At 42.6% G+C, this 26,405-nt stretch overlaps 1 protein-coding gene across 4 annotated transcripts in view; it reads left to right on the forward strand.

Moving 5' to 3' along the window:
• Positions 1-4,132: 4,132 nt before the first annotated feature.
• The window catches only part of LOC117740932 (beta-1,3-galactosyltransferase 1-like), a 115,124-nt gene continuing 92,851 nt past the window's right edge, over positions 4,133-26,405 (forward strand). For all 4 annotated transcript variants that reach the window (XR_004610654.1, XM_034547625.1, XM_034547617.1 and 1 more), the window contains exon 1: positions 4,133-4,245. The gene's annotated coding sequence lies outside the window, so the exon portion shown is untranslated. The remainder of the gene's footprint in view (positions 4,246-26,405) is intronic.

The following is a 26,405-nucleotide window of genomic DNA, read 5'->3' on the forward strand; positions in this document are numbered from 1 at the left end:
AACAGCTAAATCAGCCTGTGAAGTCATCATTAAAGGAGACCGATAGCCCCGCAGCGAAAGTACAAAATGGACCCGAGGAAAAGGACAAGATGCAAGAGAGAGCCTGTTCAGCAGAGGATGTGAGAAAGCCAGAAGAGACTCCAGCTCAGTCAAGGGCTCCAGCCTCCCCGGTAGCAGTCACTCAGGACCCGGCGAGTGTTACTCACACTCGAGAAACTAAAGAGTCAAACAGTGGCTCCCAGGCCGCGGCACAAGTGGGTTCTGAAATGGACTCTGAAGTGCGGCCTGGAGTGGAAGAGAAGGAACAAAGCCCGGGGCGCGCCGGCGGAGCTGTGGAAGGCAAGAAAGTCCCGGGGGGGAGCGGCGAAGACGGTACTGAAAGGGTGGAGGAAGTGATAGTGAATGGACATGATGGGCAGATGGAAAGTGCAGCGGGTGAGAAGGAGAGCCGGGGGGAGAGAGATAAAGAAAATACCGACGGCATGAACAATAGGGAGGCGGTAAAGGTCACCTTAATAGATGAAGAGGAGGCTGCGGCGGGACGGGCGCTGAATGCAAACTCCAATAATAACAATAACTACGGCCAGACGCTGCTGAATCACGACATCCTGTTTCGAGGGCCGAGCGAGGTCGGGGAAAAGGAAAACCAGTCGCTCTTTCTGCCGGCTACGACGGGAACAACGGATCGCGGCGAGGAATCAAAATGGATGCCGAGTGAAGTGCTGCAATTGGCGCAGGAGGATGCCGCTTTTGTGCCAGTAGGTGCCAAATGTGCTGAAGCCACGGGCCGCCATTCAGACCCAGATTCCTTCACAGAGGAGGCCGAGGGAGCATTCGCCGTTAGAAACGAGGCCAGCGTACCAGAGATGAGCACATCCAGCTTCCTCGAGGACATTTTCGCCAGCCTGAGCACCGGCAGCTCCGACCTGCTATCCGATTTCAGATCCGGCATCTTCGGTCGATCCCCTGGGGAGACGCCCCCGCCGTCGGCGAGGGATGGCCTTTTGGATTTTGGGACGGAGGCGAGGGATGACACGGGAGATGTGAAGTGGAAGGATGAGAGCAGCAACAGCGTCGCCCCGGACGACAGCGCGGGCTGCGATGAAGAGGAGGCCCTGACAGTTGAGGAGCAGATCAAGAGGAACAGATACTACGACAGCGACGACTCTTGAATTCCTCGGCCCGTTTCAGCTACTAATCACACAGCGGTGACCACATGTTATTTCACATCTCATGTCCATGGAGAGATGAACTGCTCCGATTGAATCTAGTGTTTTTGTACTGCGTTTTAAGATGACACTTCTGCTCTTTTATTCAATATTTAGCGTTGTTTGATGGAATGCACCTGGTGTGCAGAGAGTGGGTGTTTCTCCTCGTATGTTTCTTAGTATACATATCTATATTTTTGCCGACTGATCTAAACAAAGGCTATATTTTCAAAAAAGTGCATTTAATACAAACTGTGTTTTTCTCTGAATGAATGTCCGCCAGCTTTCTTTTTGTGTCTGAATAAAGAGGTTTTCCCTTTTTTTGTTGTCATTTCTGTCTTGTGTTCTGGTTGAAATAAAACTTCACGAATGCGACAATATGAGTTTTTAATCCGTGAGTGCACAGAACGTAATATTTAGCTGTATCCCCTTTGTGAGGCTGGCTCCTTTTCATAAATATGGCCTACCTAGGAGACACTGTCCAGTTGAGATCTCTTTGGAAAAAGGCGTATTGATTTTCACTGATGGAGCAGGCCTGCTGTAGCAGTTACAGATTTTTCCATTAGGTGGCTTTTGTCACCTCTGACAGATTTCACCCCCTCTTCTTGGTTACAGCTTGAGCATGCGGGGTAATTGGACGCATTGAGAATATACTGCACTGTTAATTACACCGGCAAAAAAAAACTACTTTAGTGTCAGAAAAGTGATGGCTTTCCGAGTTCAGTGTGGGTCATGATGCTGCATTGTGCTGACAGCTCCTTTAAGTTGGGGAAGCACTGTTGCTGCCTCAATAATTCAGTAACCTCTCCAGAAATGCAGTTTGGCATCTTTTTTTAATTGGGCTATTTTCCTCCCTGTAACGTTTTCATTGACGATTCAAATAGATGCTATTTCGTTTCGTTTGTTGGTAGTTTTAATTGTTTTATCCAACTGCCAAACAATTAGAAACCCAGACAGCTGTCCACCCAATTAGATAGGAGAGGCAACAATAATAAAAAACTGCCCATACAGCTGGTGAAGATACTAAAAATGGTGCTAAATTTTGCAATGAAAACTGCAGATGTATCCATAAGCCCTGGTGCCTGACAGAGTGCCACATAAAGGGACATTTCCCCCCAAACGTGTTGTGAGCAGTTTTATGATGACATTTCTCATAACAAAGTTTGTGGATTATCTTGAGTAACCGGGTCTTGAGTCCTGAAAAGAGATATTGCTGTCGTTCTTTTGAGATGTCGTTTTTTTATTTTTTTACGCTGTGAGCACCACAAGCTGAGTGCCATATGGTCCCATTATTTTGGAGAGAAGGCAGACATCTTGATGGCAGGTATCTCCCAACGCTAAGCAACTTCAACCAAAACAACCTAGCACTGAAGGGGAGAGGAAAAATATGTATTTTATATTTTTGGGGTGAAACAACCCTTTCGAGGAAAGTACCCCTCCCCCATTGACAAAAAGCCAATTGGATTCTTACAGAAAATAGGCTCTGTGGCAAACATAAGTTTGTGATATGATTTGGTCATCAAGTTAATCTTCACAAATGCATCTATTTACTGATGTTATTTATATCACAGAAGAAAAAGCTGAAATCTCTTTAGCCGTGTTTATTACAGACCCGATTTCAGGCATCTACCTAAAATAAATATAATACAAAAAAACAAACATGGAATTTGGTACAAGGAAACTTAAAGTGAATAGTCTGCTCTGCATGTGTTGTCAAACTGGTAAAGATGAATTTGCAGTGCGCTGAGCTCTTAGGGCCACCGTACAGGTTTGACTTAAATTAACTGAATTGATTTATCAAATTGTTGTCAATTCAATTCAATTCAATTCAGTTTATTTTGTATAGCCCAATATCACAAGTTACAAATTTGCCTCAGAGGGCTTTACAATCTGTACACATACGACATCCCTGTCCCAGGACCTCACATCGGAGGAAAAACTCCCCAAAAATAACCTTTCACAGGGAAAAAAGGGAAGAAACCTTCAGGAGAGCAACAGAGGAGGATCCCTCTCCCCGGATCGACAGAAGCAATAGATGTCATGTGTACAGAATGAACAGCATTTACAAAGTTACATAAACACATTACATGAATATGACAATGTATGAATGGAACTCCAATCCATGAAACAGAAGGAGGTAGAGAGGAGGGGGGGGGGGGGCGGGGCGCATCAGCAGGGCCAACGCGGGAGGCCGGCTCACCAGGCATCAGACACCTCCAGGTCCAATGGACCCTATGAGACGTGAAGTCACAACGACTCCGGGGAGGAAGCAGAGTTAATAAGGAGAGATGTAAATTCATCCATAAGGAGAGCGAGAAGAGGAGATAGGTGCTCAGTGTATCCCCCAGCAGCCTATGAGCCTATAGCAGCATATCAAGGGGCTCGACCAGGGCAAACCTGATTCAGCCCTAACTATAAGCACTATTAAACAGGAAAGTCTTAAGTCTATTCTTGAATGAGGTGACTGTGTCTGCCTCCCGGACTGAAAGTGGAAGCTGGTTCCATAAAAGAGAATGGAGTCAATGAATTTGATATCGATCAACTCATCGATTTACCGACTAATTGTGAGTATTATTATTAAGATGGGCTTCAAAAAAATATGAACCTTCTACTTTAATTCGGTTCAATTTAATATGAGGGCCTCCACCTGCCAATCATCCAGAAAAAGTCTCCGTGCAGCTCAACCGGGAAGTGGTGTTTATTTTTCCCCATATGACATCATGTCGCCCAGGCATGACGAGCCGGTCGCTCTGCTGCTTGAAAGTCAATCTCCGTTAATAATCAAAGCAGCATCACGCCCCGCCCCCCGCCGATCCGATTGGCCGACATTCCGCAACACAGACGCCTGCTGATTGGACGGCTCCTCTCCTCCGGTCGGCTGCAGCCGCTCCCCCCGCTCCTCATGCCCCGCCGCCACCCACGAGCGTGCAGCGGGAGACACCGAGCAGAGGAGGAATCCGCGCGCGGCTTGTGGAGAGGACGGCGTTAGGCTGGAGAGGACACGTTCCAACGGCGGTACATCGAGAGGACGAGCCCGGTAGGTGCTCCGACATGCTGAGAACAACGTGTTATCCGGTGTGCGGCGAGCTGGACGCTTTCTAGGCACTAATTGCTTCGCTTCGGGCGCTCTCCCGCCTAACGGACGGATGCTGCTCGTGGAAGTGAAATTGAGTTAACGGGCTGGTGTTGTGTTTATGAACGCCGCGCTATTTGGACCCCTCTCTGTCTGTGGCAGTTCATTGTGTCTTCTCTTCTACTTTGGAAAAGGATGTTTTAAAAAGAAAACAAAGAAAAAAAGGAACTATCTGGTGGTTAAACTTGCTTTTGACGGGTTCGGCTACTTGAGCCCATTTCAGTCTTCGGGGGCTACGGAGCGTTGTTCCCGTTCATGTGAGGTGGGCGAGCGCGAGCCTCGTTTTTAAGTGCATGCTATTATTTCAATTTAACTGTCGGCTCATTGGCAGTTGTGCGCGGGCGTGTGTGTGCGCGCGCGCGTGTGTGAGTGTGTGTGCGTGTGTGTGTGTAAGAGAGAGAGAAAGACAGAATACATCCAGATAAGTGCACGAGAGCATTGTGCATCTCATAATGCCGCGCGCACAATGATTTATCCGGCTGCTAATCCGCGTCATTTAACGTGAACTCGTAAAATCCATCAGCCCGGTGTTTCGCTGCATAAATGGGGATGAGTGTCACAGGCGTCGGCTTTATTCCCACTCCCCCCCGTCCGCACACACTGCCACAGTCCTCCCACGGAGCGCAGGGGGGACCGGGTTGTACTTCGCAGTCGAGGGGGTCACTGCAGCGCCTCTCCGCCCGCTGTGACCAGCGTGGCCTTAAGCCTCCATTTCTAAAGAGCCATTTAATTTCAGACCCACAGTCCTTCATTTATCTCCTGTGACACCAAAATGCAGTGGTTTTATCTCAATTAGGAGGTGACGTATCAGAATGGGTGCCCGCACCCACTGGGTGATGAACAAAGCTGTAGTTAAAAAATATATTTTTTAAAGTTGTTAATTGATTTCTTGACTTTTAGACTGTGACTGCCTCGGATTGATGCAGCCAGCTCTTGAGAGAAGATGTACCCAGTTTAGTTAACGGCTAATAAGGTCCCCATCACCACACTGTTAGTGACACAAAAAATTATATTATAACAGTGATTGTGGGTCAATGAGAGCCCCTCGGAAAACATCCTCGTATGATGAGGGATGGGACGATATCGGATTCTATTGTGGATCGCGATAAACAAATTGTTGGTGGTGAATTTTCATTATTGTGAATATCCTTGCGTGGGTGACTTGAAAAAGCTGTCTAGCTCACTATGATAGAAATGGAAAAACAATTGATCACGTAAAAAACACTTGTTTTTTTCTTATTATTGATATTATATCTGATATTTATGCAGCAGGACCTTATGATTTCCGATTACCTAATTAAAGATTGTTTGTTTTTCACTATAAAATGATGCTCAATGAAAAAAAGATGTCCCATCTGGGATTAGTGTCTTCACAAAATGTAAGGTAACCCACAGTGACATTTGACAAGTTCATTATCTGATATGATACTAACTATAGGATATCGGGATAATATTGTGTATGGCAATGACTCTGGCCTGCATTATCGTGACATGATAATGCTCGATAATGCATTATCATTACCCCCCCCAAAAAAAGCAGTCGCAAAAGTACATCACAATTAAACACTTCTGAGTCTCCTCACATCCCGTATATCTATTAATAGGCAGTCTAGGACTGCTGTGTTGTGGATTACATCGTATTGACGAGAGGAAGCAAGCCCCTGGGCGAGCATCTCACAGGCTGGTTTTAACTAATTTAATAGTGTGGGGTTTTTATATGTGAAGGCATCCAACCTGTCCGAGTTATTGGGTGAATGTGACACGTAGAATTCATCGTTTGAAACAAGATGCCCTAAATAAGCTGACGCCATCCTCACTCGTAGCGCCGGATAGGACATTTTTTGGGGCTAAGATGAAGAAGCCCTCAGGCAGGACTAGATTCTCTTAATTACGTCCCCCCTCCCGTGAGATAAACTGTATGTGACAGTGATGAATGGCATTTGTTAAAAGTGCAATGGTGAAGTGTATTACAAACCGGCTTATTAACTTGCTCATAATTTAAATGCCCTTTTTTTTTGGCTGCTGCTTTTCTCGTCAACACAATTTAAAGGGGGAGTCTGTCAGTTCGTTTGCGGCTGCATGTCACGGCGTGCAGTGGCATTTCAGTGCCCCCCCGGGGAACATCCCTCTTTTGGGAACTGCTGCTTTATAAAGAGCTCCAGTTGTAATAATAGTTTTCCCCCTCCCTGTCACCGCTGTTGGTTTAATTTTATGTTTGGCATTCATCGTCGGGATTTAGTGTCAGACTCAAAGTCTTTTTGCATCAACATTCAACCGTCACACGTGGAGGAATCCATCACAGGCGGGTGAAGAGATACCAATTTCTCTGTTGAGTAAGGGGGCACGGCCGCAATCATAGATGCATGATTGCGGCACGACGAGCAGATGTCATGTAACCCACGTGTGAATGACATCAGCAGGTGAGGACGATGACATCGTGGTAAAAATCAGAAAGCAGGGAAAGCAAAGAAAATGACGACGCCCCTAACTTAAAATTTTAGGGGCGCAAGCAGAAAATTTAGGGGCGCACACTATAAATCCACTTGCAAAGTTTTCCCATCTTTTTTACTGTATTATTGATAAATAATTTGACAATATAAAATCTTATAAATTTGTGCAATAGTTTGAATAACATACACCAGTTATACAGCTTAAAAATACAAAATGAATATGTATGCTCTACTGACAACAACAGAACAAGTTATAGACATAACTTGTGCATTAACACTTCCTACAAAAGATCCCCCCTTGGTGGGGGATAAGGTGCCTGTGTTGGCCAGCCCTTGTAATTAGGCCTCCTTGTACGTTGAGCCTGATTGAGCCACATGTCAACAGCCTCTTTGGCATCAAAATCATCGATTTTCCGGCAATGAAATACGCCGTGTTAAACTTCAATAGCAATTCGGCCTCCACGGCGCACTGGTTAACAGCCTCTTGTCTTCTAAATGCGACTGGGAGTGGAGCTGCACTTTCATTGCACAGGTCGCGGCACATTTTATGTTTCTGACTGGCGTTGTGTTTTAATTGTGTAGTGCCAGTCTTATCAGCAAACTTCGTGTTCCCCGCATGTTGTGGGTATCGACAGCAGAATTTGGAGTTCATTGAATTGGTCTCCTTGAAATACCTCAGCCAGGTGAACTCGCGCAGCCACTCATCACAAAAGCTGAATTTCCTGCCTTTTTTCGCCACGACCGTTTCCTCACAATCTGAGTCGGACTCATTCTCGGGATTTGTCTTCTCTATATCATTAGGTTTAGGAAGAAAGTACGAACTGATAGTCCGCTTCGCCATTGTCCTGTTGTACTGTTTACAGGAGACACCGCTATGTAAAATCTTTGGATTCGCGCGATAACCCCCAAGTTCCGCCTCTTTTCACACATTAGCCTATAACCGTGGTCATCTCTCTCTCTCCCCCCCCCCCCCCCCCCCCTTCCCGCTGTCAATCAAGCTAATTTACTGGTCGCGCATGCGCGAGTTGATGAAAAATTTACTCGCACTGTGTCTAATTTTAGGCGCAAAATGCGACCGCAGTCTGGAGCCCTGGATGGCAGCTGTGGATTTTACCGTCCGTAACGGCGGTGGATACATTTACTCAGCGAGTTGGAGAAACAACAAAAAAATAATCTTTTGGCTGTCCAGTTAATGAGCGCTCTGCATGCCAGTGTCTATTCATTTAAGCTGGGCCAAAGGCGGGGCTTGGTTCCCACAGAGGGTTTAATTCTGGATTTGGTTTCCACATTTGCAATACTGAAATTACGTGAAATTTGTTAAGCTAAGTAATCTCCGATCAAACATTTGATCCCACACACCTTTTTGTTAGCACAAAGCAGACAAATGAGTAGCAGCTTCTTCTTTTTCAGTTGGAAAAGCGATAGACTCCGCCGTTGGCAGATCAGGTCTGCTGTAGTCAAATAGTGTCTAAAAGGAAACGATAATTGTCTGTTTGGTTTGGCTGGTGCCTGCATTCAGACAAAGACACATCACTTGTAGAGGAGCGGTCCGTTGAAACCACAGAGGAGGAAGAACCCCTATATGCACAGATGACGGACACGGACAACGTTTGTTACCTGACAAAAAAGCCTTGACTGACTTCCTCTGTGAAATGTTTCCGTCAATAGAACTCTGACTTAATAAATGATCAGTTATAAAAACTGCATTAATGTGAATGTGAATCTAGCCTTCGATTCATATTATATCAACATTTCAAAATGAATCTTCCTAGTGAATCAGCAGCTTCAGTATGTAAAGAAAGTAGCTGGTTAAATGTAGATCCAATTATAGAACGTGCAATTTAGAGCTGTGAGGAAACCCTGTCCCCGTTAGTCTGTGGAGCTAATGTTAACGCTGGCCAGGTCTGTGACTGGCAGCATCGGGGGTCATACATCAAAACATTGTCAGACGTGACCTACTGAAGAAGTAAATTATTCTCTCTGATACAGTGTTCGTGATCTTGCTTGGTGCAGTTATTGGACATTAATTAATTTCCAGCACATAAAGTCCTTCTTCACCCTGCTCCAGGAACGTCTCTCGAAGTGGGGCGCCTGGCATCGTTGACCCTGACCTCCTCCTGAGGCAGTGGCAAACACAAAGAGCATTATTGTTATTAATGTGGCCCTCTTTATGAATAATTAATGACCAATGTGTTCAATTTAATCGCAACTTGGGGGAAGCAAACCCGCGGTGGGGAGCACTGCCCAGTTGCCCGCGTTCATGCAGAATGAATGACTTCTGCGTAACACCTCATAATTTACAATGCATTAGATTTTACGTCTGCCTGACTCCACTGTAATTACTGATAGGAGGAGGCTGCAACTCGCGAGGCTGTCATCTTTTATATGGGCTTGAGGTTTGGACCGCTGTGGCTGCAGGAATTCTCTCTCTTGATTCTCCTCTTTCTCCGAGGGCGCCCGCCAGCTTTACATTGATGCGCTCTGACCTGCGCTGCTCCTCTAACACTGGTCGCCGTCTCTTTCGGTGCTGCTCTCCCTCCGTCCCTGAGGGGAAGGGGTTTTGGTAGAGCTACACAGAGAGGGCGTTTCGTCCGTGGTACTCAGCAAGTCTCGATTATGTCTGCCCCCCCCCTGTTCCTAAGTTTATTGGATCATTCGTTAATCTCGTTGGTCAGAGCTTAAGCCACGTGCATCCCCAGTTCTGCATATGATGAGTCCAACACACTGTGATCACGGTGTTTCTTTCACCCTCCAACAACATGGCACCAAACCATAAATAGCCCATTATGTCTGGCTATATTTACTGGATTAGACACAAAAACACACAGTTACAGTGAGAGCACAGACACTAAATGGCATGTTGTCCATCCATTTTCCTGCTTTTGTTTACAAAAATGACAAATGTTAAGGAGTAATAAGCTGATATTATCCAAAAAGGCTCAGCTGGCAGATCCCCCCTTTTGCTTTGCGGAAGTAGCGTAGCGTAGCGTGAAAAGATCTGAAATGACTGGGTCCTCGTTGCCTGTGCATTCCAGGTTGATAACTCGAGTCACTTACCGCTGCAGCTGGGCCTGATAAAAACAACCAGGGGATTACATTGTCCAATAATGCCGAGTTTGATGCCGGAGTCCTGTTTTAAGTGCTCAAGTGCATTTTGTTCCCTCTGTGCAGCTCTAGGGGTCATAGCGGTTCAGCTTCATGGCTGTAGTCGTATCTCATAGCCAGTAGGAGGGAGGGAGAGCAGCCTGTTATCTCTGTTATCTACTTTAGCAGCTGCGGTTGCATGTTGGCTACCGTAGCCTTCCCTTTCCCACCACGCAAGCCCCCCCATCACCCCACACCGTCACAAACACTTGGCATTGGATGACTGCAGAGTGTAGTCTCCCAGTCCGTTAAAAAAAAAAAAAAAAGAATTGGGTTCTGATGACGAGACTTTGCTGGTTCGCCAAGCCGGCCCAGCTGCAACTACTGATGTCTCCCCCACCCCCCTCACCCCACCCCGCGGTCAAGTAGAGGATGGGGTTTTCATCGGAGCGGTCAAATAGCGGGGGGGGATACGAGGACAAGGACGCTTTCAGCCGTCTCCCTGTGTAACTCCACAGGCTGTTTGCCCCACGAGGACGGCCTGTTTGTTTGAGAACACACTTACTCCCCACCTTATATCCGCTACCGCGTGGAAACCTTGTCACTCTGACTTTAGAGGTTGTGTGAAACCCTCGTGGCTCATGAAACACACTCACAAGCATCCGTGTGAAAATCCGCGCCGCATCGAGAAGGCTGTTTTTCTCAATTAGAGAAAAGGGACCGTTTGGAAGACATGTCGGAAAGTAACATTGTGCCTTTCCATTTGAAGAGAAAATTGGAAAGGCATAATGAACCTCCCCCCTCCACCGGTCCTCACACTAATCCCCTTTCCTGAAGTCCAAAAGCTGTTTTTTGGTTCTTCAGCTAAATTAATGCAATACCTGAGATTGCAGCTCGGCTCCTCAGTTGCCACGGAGGAAGATGTGAACTTTTATTTTCGCAGGGGGTATGTTTAACATTTCGTACGGTTTTCGGCGTAATTCGGTTTGGTGATATTAATATCTCGCTGTATGCACGGGTGATTTCAATCAGCATCTTCTCTCAACGAGCACACATCCCTCAGTGGACCTGACTAACCCATTTGAATAGTGTGACTCCTTGGCCTCATTACAGAACACACACTATTAAGTGTGCACAAACACCATTCAGCCTAGACAAACAAATCCAGCACTGATTCTTTCAGGTACGTTTGTTGCACGTGAAGTGTCTCTATCCTTCAAGGCCCGTATGTAGATTGGACATTTGCTTTTCAAAATTCCTTCAACCAAATTGATTTTGAGGAGAGGCATATTTAATGTGGAGCAATCTTATCTCCATCTCATCCCAGTTGGTCTTGTTAAGCGCCTTCACTCTCAGCTGTAAGGCGAAAAGAAAAGAAATAGCTGCACATGAGACAGGCCCAGATAATAATAGAGTTCTGGAGCAAACAGATGGTTCTCGCTGAACAGTCGAGAAGTTGATGTCCATCTCTTCTCCCTCCGTACTGTATGCATGGGACGATACGCTGAGTGTAGGGAGGCATCCATTTCAAAGTTCTAGGCCGATTACGAATTTAATCGGACTGTCCAGAAAAATAATGTAAAGGTCTGTGTAAACCGTCAAATGCCTCTTTTTACTTCGTAATTGTCCTCTACAGTGGCTATTTTCATGAAAAGACACTGGTTATCAGCTGAAAATTGACCGCATTCAATCGACAGCAGATCAATCGGTGAATCTCTTAAATACAGATGCTTTTATCAGGGTCGATCGCTGTAAAGCTCCAATTTGGATTTGCACATTTGAAGCTTTTTGTGCTACTTAGAGCACAAATCAGTTGTTCACTTGGTGGAACGTCTCAGAAGTTTAATTTTGGTCAATATCCAGCTTTGGCTGCTACAGGGATTCACTGCCACTGCTCACACCCAGGCTTTTTTAGTTCAGCTCTCAATATTGATGATTGGAAAAGGATGAATAACTCCCTGAAAACTTTGAAGGCCTCAGAAAGCAAGCCAAAAAGTGTTTATTGGGTATTATAGTACTTCTGAGAGTTTCATTTTCAGTAGAGCTGCGATTGCATTCATTGATCTTCCAAATATTTTACAGTCTCTGTGCTACAGCTGCAGAAGTAAATACAGGGTGGAAATAACATACATTATATGTTATCTGCATACATGATCGCAGACAAATACATTTTGTGAGAATACATTTGAACGCATACACAGACGTACATACTGAACCGTGAGCTTTGCGTCGCATCACACCCTTAGTTGCCAACATCAACTAGCTCTCATCCTGTCGATCTCAGGACAGATTTGTTGTTCACAAAGCTAGTGATTTAACTCCGCCCCTTTAGATTTTAGACACTGTTACACTTAAAAACCAGCACGTACCCACGATACCTGCCATACTGTCGAAAAACAAGGTACTGTCACATTTCCAAAAGTTGGCATCGACTTGGTACCGGACTATTGGTTCTCTGTACATCCCTCTGTACATCTCCAGATCCCAAACGATTTTGGTCACAATCTAAATCTGATTTATTTTGGATCCCATTATCCTTTTAACCATAACAGGCTAAATCATTTTCGAATTTCAGTTGACAGAGGTGCATTCAGAATAATGTTTTTTCATCCAGGAGCAAGTTTGTGACATGATTCGCCTTTGTGGAAGTCTCTTTATTGTTCACTGGAGATTGCAAGGTTAAAGTCTATTATATTTATTTATGTGTATTTATTTCCATTTATGGACCTCAAGTACAGGAAAGGAGTGTTTCAGTAATGTTTGTACCCTGTTCTCAAAGAGTTGTCTCATTTATTTATTTTCTTGCCAGGGAACAGCTGTGAGGAAACCTTAGAAGGTCAAATAACACAAAGTAAAGCCCCCAAATGCTAATAATAGAAGACATTTTATTCAGCACTTTTCTGTATTTTCACATTTATATTTCACTAGTTCCAGTTTGACCACTTTTGCCTTTGTGAGCAAAGATTTTATTTGTATAAGTCTTTTTATTTGTGCAAAAAGGCAAAGAAGTTTTTTAGAAGTAAATATTTGCGGGTTTTCTTAGAGTACTTTGATAGCAATTAGATATATTTGGGTTTTGGACTATTGGTCGGATAGAAAAAGAAAAAACATTTCAAGCAACAATCCCCTTGGAGTCTGAAAAAAAGCATTTCTCACCATCTGACCTTTTCATAGATCTAACGATTAATTATAAAATGGTCTTCAGAAACGAAACAACACAAAGTCGATCTGTTTTATTATCAGGTAGATGGCAAAGACCCATGTGGCCAAAACTCCGATGATGGTAAACAATATTGGCAGTATATCGAAGTGTGTGCACTCAGCTTTTTCCTTTTGATTTATAGCACCAGTGGCACGGTTGTAACAAAAAAAGAAAAACAAATAATTCTTCCCCTTGAGCACGCAAGAAGACATGGAGATAGAGGCAAAACACATTTGGTATAATCTTTTCTTGAAGCGTGTTTGTTCTCAGGCATTCGGGGAACTTTTATTTATATTTGTACTCCAGGCAAACAATGCACATTCATCTTTCCAGAAAAGCCTGTGAATTTGTTGTGTATTGATTTAAATACAGTGCGTTGCACTCCATTAGTCGCTGAGTTTTGACTGCAGACATGCTTTGCAACATGAACGCTATGATCTGAAAATGATAAACGACTCGTCTGAAGCGGCGGCTCTAAAGATCCTTTTATCTGCTCAGATTACTTCAGGAATGTCTGTCTTATCTCGTTGCCTTCACAGAAAAAAAGAAAAGAAACAGTCGTGGAACAGGGCCGGGCATCTGTGTGCTCTGGTGAGATGCACAATGTGTCCCCCTCTAATATGTGAACCCCATGCATTTTTCACGATTGCGGTTGATTACATTCTCTGGATGATTTTTTCATATTTAATCAGCTCCAGGCACTATGGGTTTTACTTACACGAGAGTGGCCATTAATATTCAGTGTGTCCACATTGCAGACATGCATTTACTTTGCTTGCATTCACAACTACGCCTTTTTATTTTATGGGCTTAGGGAGTAGTTTTTGTAGAAATAATGTATTTGCCGTTTAGCATTTGATGACATATCCGAGACCTGCACGATTTAATGACGATTCTTTTTACTAATATCGAGCTCACGATTATTCATTAGGATCATTCATCGATTTAAGGGGCAATATATAATTGCACTTTCACATAAACAGTCCATGTTGTGCTCCAGTCCTGCGAATGTGCAAATCTTTGCATCGGAGACCGGTCCTCTGGATTTCCTCCGTATCTTCATCTTGAACCCTTTCACAGTGTGTTTTCAGTTCATGAAAGTCAGTTTTAACGTTGAGAATGTCTTATTAGTTGTACTTAGCCCCCGAAGGTGCTGGCCAAATGGCCAAACTGGAGGCTTCAAAACTGTAGTCGACCAAAACAATGTGTAACCTCACGGTGACTATGTCCACTTCTTATACAGTCTACTGCCGTGACGGCTCTCCTAAGGCGAAGCCAAAACATCTGGCTCTCCCGCTTGTAGATTGCTGTTAGATCAGAAAGCACTCCATTTGATAAGCAGCAGAGCACTCTTTAAACTTCAATATTGCAGTTGATCATGTTCATTTAACTGATCATGTATCAATTAACTGTGGGAAGCCAACATCGTGACGTGATTACTTGTATGGTCCTGATATTACCTCCAATTCAGGTTTTTTAGTGATTATTGTGGTGTTTTCATCCTCTATAATGAATCTTAGTTATCTACATCTAGTCAGTGATTCATCTCCAAATAACACTGATTTAATCACACAATATATCGAAGGTTCCCAGGAAAACAGTGAAAGCCACAATGGAAAGCAACCAAACAAAGGTACAGCAGAAGCTGTCGCTGGAAAGATAATATTTTCTTCTAATTTCGCTGCTTTATGCAACAACAAAAAAACGCAGACTCACGCGGATGGTGATTAGACGTCTACCCGCTCATGACATTCCGATAATTTTTAATTCATTCATCACCGTCGCCGTCCGTCTCTGCCCCGAGGGGACACCCGATGACCTTTGGAGAATCCGCTGTGGAGAGAATTTGTTGCAGAGTCATCACGGATGCGTCCCAATCCCGCCCGGGATTGTTGCTCCATCACCCCCCTGCTGTCGTGTTCTCGAGAGCAAACACATTTCTCTTAATAAGACACATTCATCTGTTGTTTCCGAGACGAAGCAGGACGGCCGATCACCGTGGTCTCTTTGCTGCTGCTGTGACACTTCCCCTTTTCACACCGACATAGAAACAGCCCGCGTGTAATGAACCAGAGGATGATAGTCCACACTTTTGCGGTTTGCAGGACTGCTGGCTCTGACTCCCCGCTGCATTGGGGATGTGTTTGATGTGCTGTGACGCCTAAAGATGCCACAATAGTCCCGCAGGTTCAAAGCCAAGCACGCCGCTTTCCCCATACTTACCAAATAGGACACGTCGAAGTCGTTCCGCTCAACACCGATGTTGAAAAGCTCCATCGTCGAATAAAGATGTGTCGAATGTCAAATCATACCATTTTGTCAGTCGAATTGGATACATATATTTTTATTATTTATTTTGAACAGACAGTAGTGAGAGAAGTGTCAAAGACAGAAAGAATGCTCTTGTTCGGGACTGAGGCAGCATGTTGCCCACCGGCAACTTTGGTAAACTATTTTCATAACAAAAATAAAGAACATTTCCAACACTTCAGTATCGCACTGTACCAATGCTGAGCAAACACTTTTCCCAGAAGGTGATGAGTCACAATAGGCTTTAAAACTGAAAACTCTGTGAAATTGAAAATACCAAAATAAACTGAACTGGAAAGGTGCACTCAGTGGGGCGCAGATCCCAGCCAGGTGTGCCTGCAACTACCATTGAATGAACACTAGCCAAATATGACTAAATTGGTGCTTGATGTCTGGCCCACACATGGCGGGAGAGTCCCACGACGTTGCGTTATTGCGCCCTTTCATCGCTGCATCTTTGAGAGTTGGCCTGCTGTTTCCTGCGCATTCATCACCATTAAGACCTCAGGTCAGCTCAGTCTGTAGGAAGCTGGAAGACCAGATCCAGACCTCCCCAATCACCCCAACCACCACCACCACCCACCCACTCCCTGCCCATCACTTTATCAAGTGCTATGATCTATTGAGGGAGATATCCGCAGCGGTCTTCAAATAAAAGCAATAACTGCGGCTGCGGAGAAGGAAATCAGGAGGCAGGCGTGTCCGAGCAAGCTGGACAGCCATACTTCCCCAACTCAGTCGTGCATATGGACTTGCGTCCCCTCCCTACTCCCTTCTGTTGCTGTCGTCTTACTCAAGTTTATCATCCTCGTAGATGGCTTATTGCCTTTTCCACCCTCATCTGTCCGCCTGGCTGAAAAGGCCTCCCAGGAAGAGATTAGCAATCCAATAACTTGTGGAGCATCCACCTCGGCAGCAGGTGCTCCCCAGAGGGAATGCTGATGAGAACAGCCAGGACTTTATAATAACAGGCCAGGCAGTATTTTCTAACAGTGAGCAGCCCAGAAGCCTCGACCTGCAGGTGATCCTAACTTCTTGTTAAGTCGTAGCAGGTTTCGCGGCTGTTCTGTGCATTTGTTTTCACACTACTCAGAGGAATTGTGCTTAGCCGTTCTGTTTTTCTGAAATGTACAAACCTAATTATAGTGGCAAGTATTTTGAGCATGTGAAGGAAACATGTCCAGTATATGCACTGAAAAAAATGTTGTGTTGAATTTACTAAATTTTTTTCTAGGTAAGTTTTTGCACACAACAATTTTATCTAAATCCAGACATATTTTTTAAGTAAATTGTACTAATTATTTTTAACTAATTTCAGCCTAATTTTATTTAGAATTTCTGCTCAAGTATTTTAAGTAGAGTTAACTCAACTAAACCCATGTTCAGTTTACTCAAATTTATTAAGTAATTCCAACTAAACCCATGTTCAGTTTACTCAAATTTATTAAGTAATTCCAACTAAATGTTGTGTTCAGTTTAATCAAATGGATTAGATATCTGTAACCATTTTTTTTGTTTACACGTAAATCAGTTTATTGTTTAAATTTGTACAGAATAAAATTGAGTTTCAATAAATTAAATACTATGAGCCATTCTTAGTATACTCTTTTATTCAAATAAATCAAACAGCATGTTAATACAACTACTTAATCTCATTGAAATACAATGTAATAGCACCATCCACTTAAACACAGTGTAGCATAAAAAACGTCTTACAATGCTTTTCATAGCAAAAAATAATAAAAAAAACATAACATTGGAAGTATTCCTAAATGTAATTCACATACCAATCAGCCTCTACTCCACTATAAATGAACTATGACAATGAAAACATCAGAACAGATCTGTCGAGCAATGGGGAAACTAACCTTCCACACATTGTTACATTAAACAAACAGCAAGAAATGACATATTTCCACATTCTTTTCCACAACTGGATGTAAACAAATATATAACCGAGACTGTCACATCAATAAATGTCGTGTGTACAGATTGTAAAGCCCTCTGAGACAAATTTGTAATTTGTGATATTGGGTTATATAAAATAGATTGAATAAATGAAACAAACATCATATTTTCAGTGTGCCACATCGTTTCCCTAGTTTGATGTTTGACTGGTGCTTTTTTAATTACGTCGACTCGTACTCTTCTTTTGCCATGCTTTAATGGCACCAGTTTACAAGAGCGGCTGAAGATTTCCTACAGTCATACATACATGTTGTTCTTTAGTCCGAGGATTTGGGGGGAAAGATTTTCACCATGCATTCGAAAGAGCACTTTCTGAATGAATTCATAGTAGTATCTTAGCTCTTTGGGGAAAGCCATGTTCAGAGCATAGATTACTCCCAGAATCTTTGCACAAGCTCGGGCCACAGATCCAGTTGTCGAGGATGATTAGTCCTTCAACGTCATCACAATGTCCCATTTCTCCTCCTTGTTGATGACATATGTCCATGCTCAACTTTTGCAGGTCTCTCAGGATGTCATCTCCTTCGATATCCTGTATGTTTAAAGAAAATAGGAGAGAGAAAAAAAAAAACCTATTCATGAAATTTGTATACTTTACTGTATCAACATTGCATAATAATCCCTACAAATATATAGTGTTTAATAAAACAATATATCTGTGAGCTGTTATTAAAGATTTACATAGGAATGACTGAGCTTCTTTCTGAGTGCCATAGGTCAGATAAGATTAAGAGATGGACTAATATTAGTTAGTTAGGGTATCTTCTTCTTTTAAACAGTTTGGTTCATTTGAATAAAACAGATACAAAAATGTAAAGAGATTTAGCCTTTTCATCGAGCATGTTGTTTTACAGTTCTGGATTTCATTTCCAGACCACAAAGCTTGTCAAAGCCACTGTTTTTGATCAAGTATTGGATGTCAGGGAATGTTTAGAAAAGGGTACCTGTTCACAATACTGTGCAGCCAGTTCATTTTCATATGAATATTCTCAACCTACTGTCAATTATAACATGAACTTCTGAAAATTGATGTGGGTGACATTATGATCTTAACACATAACATGGGACTGGCAAATCAATTCAAATGACTTACCATATACTCCCGAACAAGCTGTCCCTCATCCTCACCCGAGCTGTCTCTCATCCTCACCCAGGTGGATGCAAAGAGCCTTTATGCTGCGGTCACACCAAAAGCGTTGCGAATATTCGCAAAGTTAAAATATTTCAACTCTGGCGAATTTTTTGCGCCGCCCGGCGAAAAATCACGTCTGTACATTGACTTTGCATGAGATCTACTCACACAAAAAATGTGCACCGCTTTTGGTGTGAACACAGCATAAGGATTTAAGGTTGACATCACTTGTCTCCTGTGTAAAAGACACATACAATACAATTATTACATAATAAGAAATACATAAATAAGTACAACAATTTCAATAAATTGAACAATATTTATATGATCTAATAACCTAAATGTACAATATAACTTAATTTTTTTAATTATCACAAATATACATGAAATTTGACCTCTTCATTTAAGATGAAAAGCGCCCATTGGAACAACTTGGGGGTCAGTGTCTGGTCAAGGAAATGCACACAGGAGGAACTTAGCCACAACTGTGTGTAAATGAACTGCCATCTTTAACTAAAGACAGTTAGAGAATTATACAACCACAGTCTGACCTGCTGGCCTTGCTCAAGGCAGGTGCTGCTCTCTTTCCTGCTTGTCTAACCTGTATGCCATGGCATCGGATTTCCTTGAGTAAATGTGCACCTTAAAAATAATCCAGGCTGTAGTGAGGCAAATGGAGCTCTAATGGTAGTAGACAGGCACATTTCATAAAGTAGCTCAACAGTATGACAATTGGTATACATATTTACCTCTTGCAGGATCTTTAGATGTTTAGCTAGTTTTTGGCCAGCAACTCCACCCTTCGTCTGGAAGATAGACGTCAGTTGGGCAAAATGGCTCTAACTGTGTCATGAAGGTAGATTCCAGTGGGATGGTTGTAATGCGTTGGAAGTCAGCATGTAACTTCTATCAAAAAAACAAAACAACAGAATACAAAGAGTTAGGCCATTGGTACCACACCGTTACAGAATATTGATCCTGAGCAGTACTGCTGGGGTCAGCATACCTGTGAAAAGTGTGTTTGTTAAATGTACTTACCAAAACAATACGAGGTCCCCAAGGAGTTAGGCCCTGTTCCACGTCACACCAACATCAGATAGAAAAAAACTGCAACAAAAATATTCACGAATTGTAAATTTGTCGACGACTCAAATCAGATCCCAAAAAACTCATTTTAGATTTAAATAAAGCCTCATTATTACTATAGAAATGACCAACAAAAGGCAGAAAGGTTTCTTAAATCAATCATCATTATTTACAAAATAGGTGAAGTATAACCCCCTGTACAATGTCTTGGAATAAAAAATAAATAAAATATATATATTTTGATGATTACTGTCAATTCTGAATTATTACCAGACAAAATACTGTGGGCAAGCTACCTTAGTTAATTTCAGACTTTGGTCATATATCAACCATGCTTGCCTCCTCTACAGAGCAGCTGCAGCTTACACGTTTCATTTCCTCCATGCTTTCAGAGCTACCTTTACATGTTTAAGCTAACGCTGGCTCATTAGTGTATAACCGAGGAAAAGCTACCACAAAGTGAAAAGATACTCGCACCGAAAAGAGTTGAGCAGAGCGACGCGGGACTCCGTGTTGTTTCGTTTTGCAAGAATGACAACTCACGCTTGGCCTCCTTACCGTAACGTTAGGACCCCGTTCTGTTTACCTTCGACACGAGGGGGGTAACGCTAACGATGGCTGCGGTAACATTAATCCATTTGGCACCAGAGAGTAGCAAACAATGTTTAACTTTAGTTTTTGTTCCCCCTAATATCACCACACTAATAAGTTTAAGTTAAAAAAATATACTTAAAGTCGGTCCATAACGTTAACCTTTCTACAAGCCGAGGAAGCCGGGAAGGTTAAGCTACAAGCTATTGACATTAGCTAGTTAAAGTACATTAACATTAGTTAGCTAACAGCTAGCTAGTCAATTTGCATGGGTTAGGTTCGACTTCTGGTGGCCACAAACTTACAAGAAAGTCAACCAAGAAAAGCATGTGGTGCATCACGCATTTATCTTGATAGCAGCATCTAGTTAGATAATTATTTTCACTTAAATTATTCTACAAAGCTTAACCTAGCCTTAATGGTAGGCAACATTGAGCTAACGTTAGCAGCAGTAGGCCTCATTAGGTAAGACACAGCAGACAGCCTTAACGTTAGCTAACTACTTTTCTTGGTAACTAAAACTAAATCCTGTTGAAGTAAAAATACAACACAGCAATGAATTTAAAATGTGTACTTACTGAAAACGGAGCGCTTTGGGAACCCGACAGCAGGAGATATGGCACAGCTTTCAAAATGGAAGAAATTCGCGCCGAGAGGAGGGAAAGGGGGCGGGGCTTGTGGACGCACATGGAGCAGATGTGGAAATTGAATGTGGGAATTAAAATGTACATAATTTTTTCATGTTACCTTTAAATGAAGGAAATGAGCTTTTCGTAAACAATGGAAGTATGAGTTATGATTAATTAAAAAAGAAGTAGGATTCACTAACATATTAAAATCAGTGAAATGACCTTGATTAAATCAAGTAATATCTACAAGGGGTCCGAATCATTTTTTTCAGTGTAGATTCATACGTTGTATATCCTGAAATGTCGTGAAATGGATTTGGATGTGGAAGTGCTTGATAATTACTGATACGACGATAATTAATTTGTGACAATTAGACTTAATGTTTGGCCCATGCCAGCCAGCCTGCAGTATAATGAAATCTGTATGGCTTACGTGATCTCAACAAGGGTCCTCAAGGATATTTTCTCAAATGCTAGCCTCACGTTCTCTCCATTGTTGAAAAATCCTAACTAATTTTAGAGTCATAATTACTAATTTCTCAAATGCAAAAATGCTACCAATGGATTAATAATCTCCTGCTCATTGTTAATTTAAGGAACTATTTAATTTCTGAGCCTGGCTTGTGACACAATTTTTAAAAAAATTCTGTACAGATTGTTCTCTGTTGTAGTTGGTCAGACTAACTACCTAATAATTTCGGTACTTGTGGTGGGAGATGAACAATTCTGATTTTTTTTTCTTATTTCCATTATTTTGACTGATGTTGCAATTACGACATGATTAGAGGGAATGATAATTTGTATTATGTGCAGGCCAGGACATCTCTGGAGCAATATTATATTTAGTTTTTTTTAAAACAGGAAGCAGCAGATCAGTTCATGCTCAGAGTCTGTGGTCTCTAGCAGCGACAGTCACAGAAAACCACGCTCTGTGACAATTGTTAACTATTCTCATTAATGTATCATTAATGTAAATTACATTACATTACATGTCATTTAGCTGACGCTTTTATCCAAAGCGACTTACAATAAGTGCAATAAACCAACTCTGAACAACAAGAATCGAGAAAGTACAATTTCTTCAATAAATAAAGTTAAACTACAAAGTGATATCAGTAAGAGCCATTTAAGTTTCTACTAAAGTACGACTACGGCGCTGCCTTCCCTATTCAAGGTATAGTCGAAAAAAGATGTGTTTTTAGTTTGCGACGGAAGATGTAGAGACTTTCTGCTGTCCTGATGTCAATGGGGAGCTCGTTCCACCAATGAGGAGCCAGGACAGCAAACAGTTGTGACTTTGTTGAGTGTGGGGTGTACGGTTTGACCATGTCCTGGATGTAGACTGGACCCGATCTGTTCACAGCACGGTACGCAAGTACCAATGTTTTGAAGCGGATGCCGGCGGCTACCGGTAACCAGTAAAGGTCGCGGAGGAGCGGAGTAGTGTGGGTAAATTTCGGGATGTTAAAGACCAGTCGAGCAGCTGCATTCTGGATGAGCTGTAGCGGTCGAATGGCATTAGCAGGTAGACCTGCCACGGTCCGCCGTTTGGTGGTGGCTGCTCAAGGTGGTTTTATTTGCGACCAGAACGTCCATTTAAACCAGGGACCTCTTTGTCTTTGTAATTACTATTTGCAGTTTCTAAGCTTATGGTCAGTACTAAGGAGTGTTGACACATTGGGATCAGCAGCTCTGGAACCCCACTGGATGTGCTAAATTATATTTTTCTTGTATTACAAATTTCATGCAAAAGCCATTTTATATTCCCTTTTTTTACTCTCACTCTTTTATTTTATTGACTCCTGCTTTATTATTGGCACTTTTCAATTCTTTTTCTACATTTTTGTTTTGTGTTTATTGTGGCTTGTTTATCCTTTCTTACCTCGCTCATGAGTTAACTGTCACCTGCGGTTTTATGGAGCTGTACAACACTTTTTACTGTGGTGTTGGTTCCTCATTATAACGGCCCATGGGTATAAAACACTTGTGGAACTGTCCTTAGTCTGATTTAGAAAATGTCCTGTCTTTTAAAGCTTGGTAAGAAGCCAGGTGATATCCTGTGGACTTAAATATGAATTAACTGTGACTCTTGCAATACACAGAGAAAATAAGCACAGTGTTAACCTATATCTTACAGTATGTCATTAATGAAGAAGGTTTCCGCCAGTGGAAAATCTATCAAGTATGTAAGGTAACTAATCAAGAAACAGTATGCCAGTAAAATATGCACGTAACACAAGAATTATCAGTTGTTATTTATCCATGCAAAAACATTTTTTATGAGCAAGAGTCATAATATGAACACAATAGTGATTACCTGCAGCTCCACAACCCTGGAATTATTTTCTTATTTTCTTATACCTGCTTCTGATATCAATCCTCCAACAACAATAATGCACAAAACAAACTAGGGGGTGTGTGCATTTTATTTTTATGGGGAGCACAAAGGGGACTTACACACCTTCTAGTGTAACTGTAAGTTATCTCCCTTGTCCATAAATCCCCCTCTGGCTTTGTGCTGCAGGGTGTGCAGTGAATGTGAAGCGCTCTGCTTGTGTTATCTGTAGTTTGTGAGATACCAACCTCTATTTGGCAGTCAGTCCGTCATCTGTAGACGAAAAAATAAAAAATAAGACTGCTTTTAATACACTGATTGCAGGGGTCAACAGGGATTATTTTTAGGACAGAAATATTAAAATGACAATCCTTTTCAAAATGAGACTGGCAGTCAATTGAAGTAGCTTTCAACCCAGTCACCCATCGTAAGATTCACAGAAAGTGTCACCCTGAGAGTTTGTGCTCTCCGAGGTGCTGCGAGTACCATTCAAAGTATCTATTTTTGAGAATTGTTTACAGTCGAAATATCTGAGAGGCAGGGAGAAAGGGAGACGGGGCGAGAGATACAAAATAAATGAAAAAAAGCAGGAGACGACGATGAAAGGGCCGTCTTTGCTATGCTGTTGGATGTCTGCCATCTTCTTGGGGGATAGGGAATGCACAGTCTGGTGAACGGGGATGCACAGGTGCAATAAAGGATCTTCACTAATTGAGTGAAGTACGGGAGCCCGGGAGGGACAGCCCAGGTGCGCAGACACTAGCCTGTGTTAGCCATGATGCACGGCAAACGCAGAGAATCCTCCCCTTCCGCTGTTCTCCTGTAATTGCGGTTAGCTAATCTCTCCCCCCGGCTTCCCGTCGGTGAAGTAGAATACGTCTGGCACGAGCCTCGACAAGATTGCAACGTGGGCTTGGCATTCAACAGGCCTGCGAGATGAGGAACAAATGAAAACTGAATTACCAGGCTGGGAGATTAATGGAGGAAAATGAAAAAGGACGGACTGGACGCCAATGTTAGAGGTGTCAGGGGAGCAAAGGCGGATGCCAGCCTTCAGACTTTGGCACCCAGAGGTGCCTCGCGTTCCAGCCAAATGATAGGCTTGTGTCATAATAAAATAGGCGAGTGAAAAGTAGCCTGAAATTAAATGGGACCGGCATCTCCTCCTCCTCCATCTGCAGCTTTTTAAAGGAGAATCCATCGTAGAAGAGTTTCGTCATTATAACGTGAATAAATGTCATTTCATGAGAATCAGTGTTCTCCTTTTTTCTTTTCTTTTTAAATGTAATTTTTTCTTAACTAGATCTAAATGAGCTTTATTTTCCGTTAATATAAAAATATATTTACAATGCGGTAAATATTGTAAATTTCTGTATGAGGCTTTTGACAGAGGTAGGAGACAGCTATGGGGGTCTAAATAATTTCATATGCATCATGATCATCATCATTCATTAATTATGGCATTTGATGCGATTGTAACATGTAGTGAATTAAAGTAAAGTAGAATAAGTAAGTAGCTAATAATATTTAAATTTACACTATTCATTCACAAGTTTCATTACATCATATTTGACTTTTTCATGATTTTGGGCATCTGACAACAATGTGCATAATTGGTCAATGACAAAATAAATACAAAAAAGCATTAAATGCATAAAATGAAAGTGTGAGTTTAGGGTTATCAACCTTTTCCTCATATGACACAGGCCTGTTATTGTGACAGCATGGGTTGCGCCCCTATTGCTCCCGCTGTTGCTCAGCAACCGACACCTGTGCGTTGCAACGAACATGATGAAGTTGCTGTAATTTAGCGTTAAGCCTCGCTGACTGAACTAAAACAAACATTTCCAGCACTGTGAATCCCCTCGCAGTGTCTTGTTATGTCTTGATTTTCTAACCTTTAAACCGTCCGATTGGTCGTTCCTCGTCACATGACAAAAAAACTGTTTTATCTCGGGTCACAGCCGTTGCAGCCTGAATTGCTAGCACATCTATACCTTCATTTTAAACTCAAGACACATGTAACGTTTGTGACTGCATCCTGTGAAAAGTACACACATTGTGATCAAGACTACTTAATTAGAATCAAAAATAAATAATAAAGTATCCGGCTGGAGTTAGGCGAGTAGTTATCTGTTTATTGGATATTATGACCACTAAGTTGTCATTAATGAGAGATTTCTCTGCATTTGGCCTAGTGTTCCCATGCTTGCTCACAGGTATGACATTTGACATATTGTCATATCGACCATATGCAGGTGTATATCCATTGTGAAGAGCAACCACAAGAGTCGGACGTCAGTCTTTAAGATATTGCCTTTATTAAAGGATGTAATTAAACGCCGTTTGCTGTTTATTACACCACATCACAGCGCTGCATTCTTCCAGGCCACAAAGTCTACATCACTGACTTGCAGACACTGACTACTGACAGCGAATGACCAAACGCTCACAGAGGCTCTTTCGGCTGCACCGGCGTCCCCTCCGCGTGCTTCTGGATTATGGATTGGGCCTTTAATAATCAATGACAGCGCGGTTGTCGGTACAGATTAGCGGCATAATCTCCAGTCTGCTCCATAATACTCTTTACACTGCAACTCTCTCAGCAGCAATAAAAAGCCCCAGCTTAAGGCGGCTGCAGCTAATGTTTGTCACCATATTGGTTCCCCCCCCAGTGTCAGGACTGCTTTGAGGATTCTATTGAAGTGACATTTTCTTGACATGTTGATCAAGCTGATAAAAAACATTATCTGACAGTCGCCACAAATAAGGCTGGCGTTGCAGACGTCGAGCTCAAACAACATGAATCGTTCACTCTTAATAAGTAATGCCCCCCCCCCCATCTCCCTGTGAGTTTTTCAAGGCTGTGCACGATGTGTTGTAATCACTCCAGAGCGATACCCTTGCATTTCTCCGTGTTTATTGAGGTGGAATTATTCTCCCTCCCCATGGCTGATTTCCCAGCACCGTTGCTTAATAGAGCTTAACAGCTTCCACGGGCTACAAGTGTGAAGCCGTGATTAGGAGCGACGGACAGCAATCAAGCCTGGACGTATCTTCAGAGAGCCCACTGTGCAACAGCAATTGTTCTTCGTCTTTTCTTTTTTCTTAGTGGAGGGGCGGGAAAGCTCTCAATGTGAGAGGGATTGTGGCTGGATTGGCAGCCAGGATCTAGAGGCTGTGGTTCAAAGAAAGAATCTTTTGGGCTTCTTTTTTTGGGGGGGTGGTGAAGCACAGTGTGTTAACATATTTGACCGAGTTCTGCCCCTCTCGGTTT

The sequence above is a fragment of the Cyclopterus lumpus genome, chromosome 2 (genome assembly GCF_009769545.1).
Source record: "Cyclopterus lumpus isolate fCycLum1 chromosome 2, fCycLum1.pri, whole genome shotgun sequence".
In the NCBI taxonomy this organism is placed as follows: domain Eukaryota; kingdom Metazoa; phylum Chordata; class Actinopteri; order Perciformes; family Cyclopteridae; genus Cyclopterus; species Cyclopterus lumpus.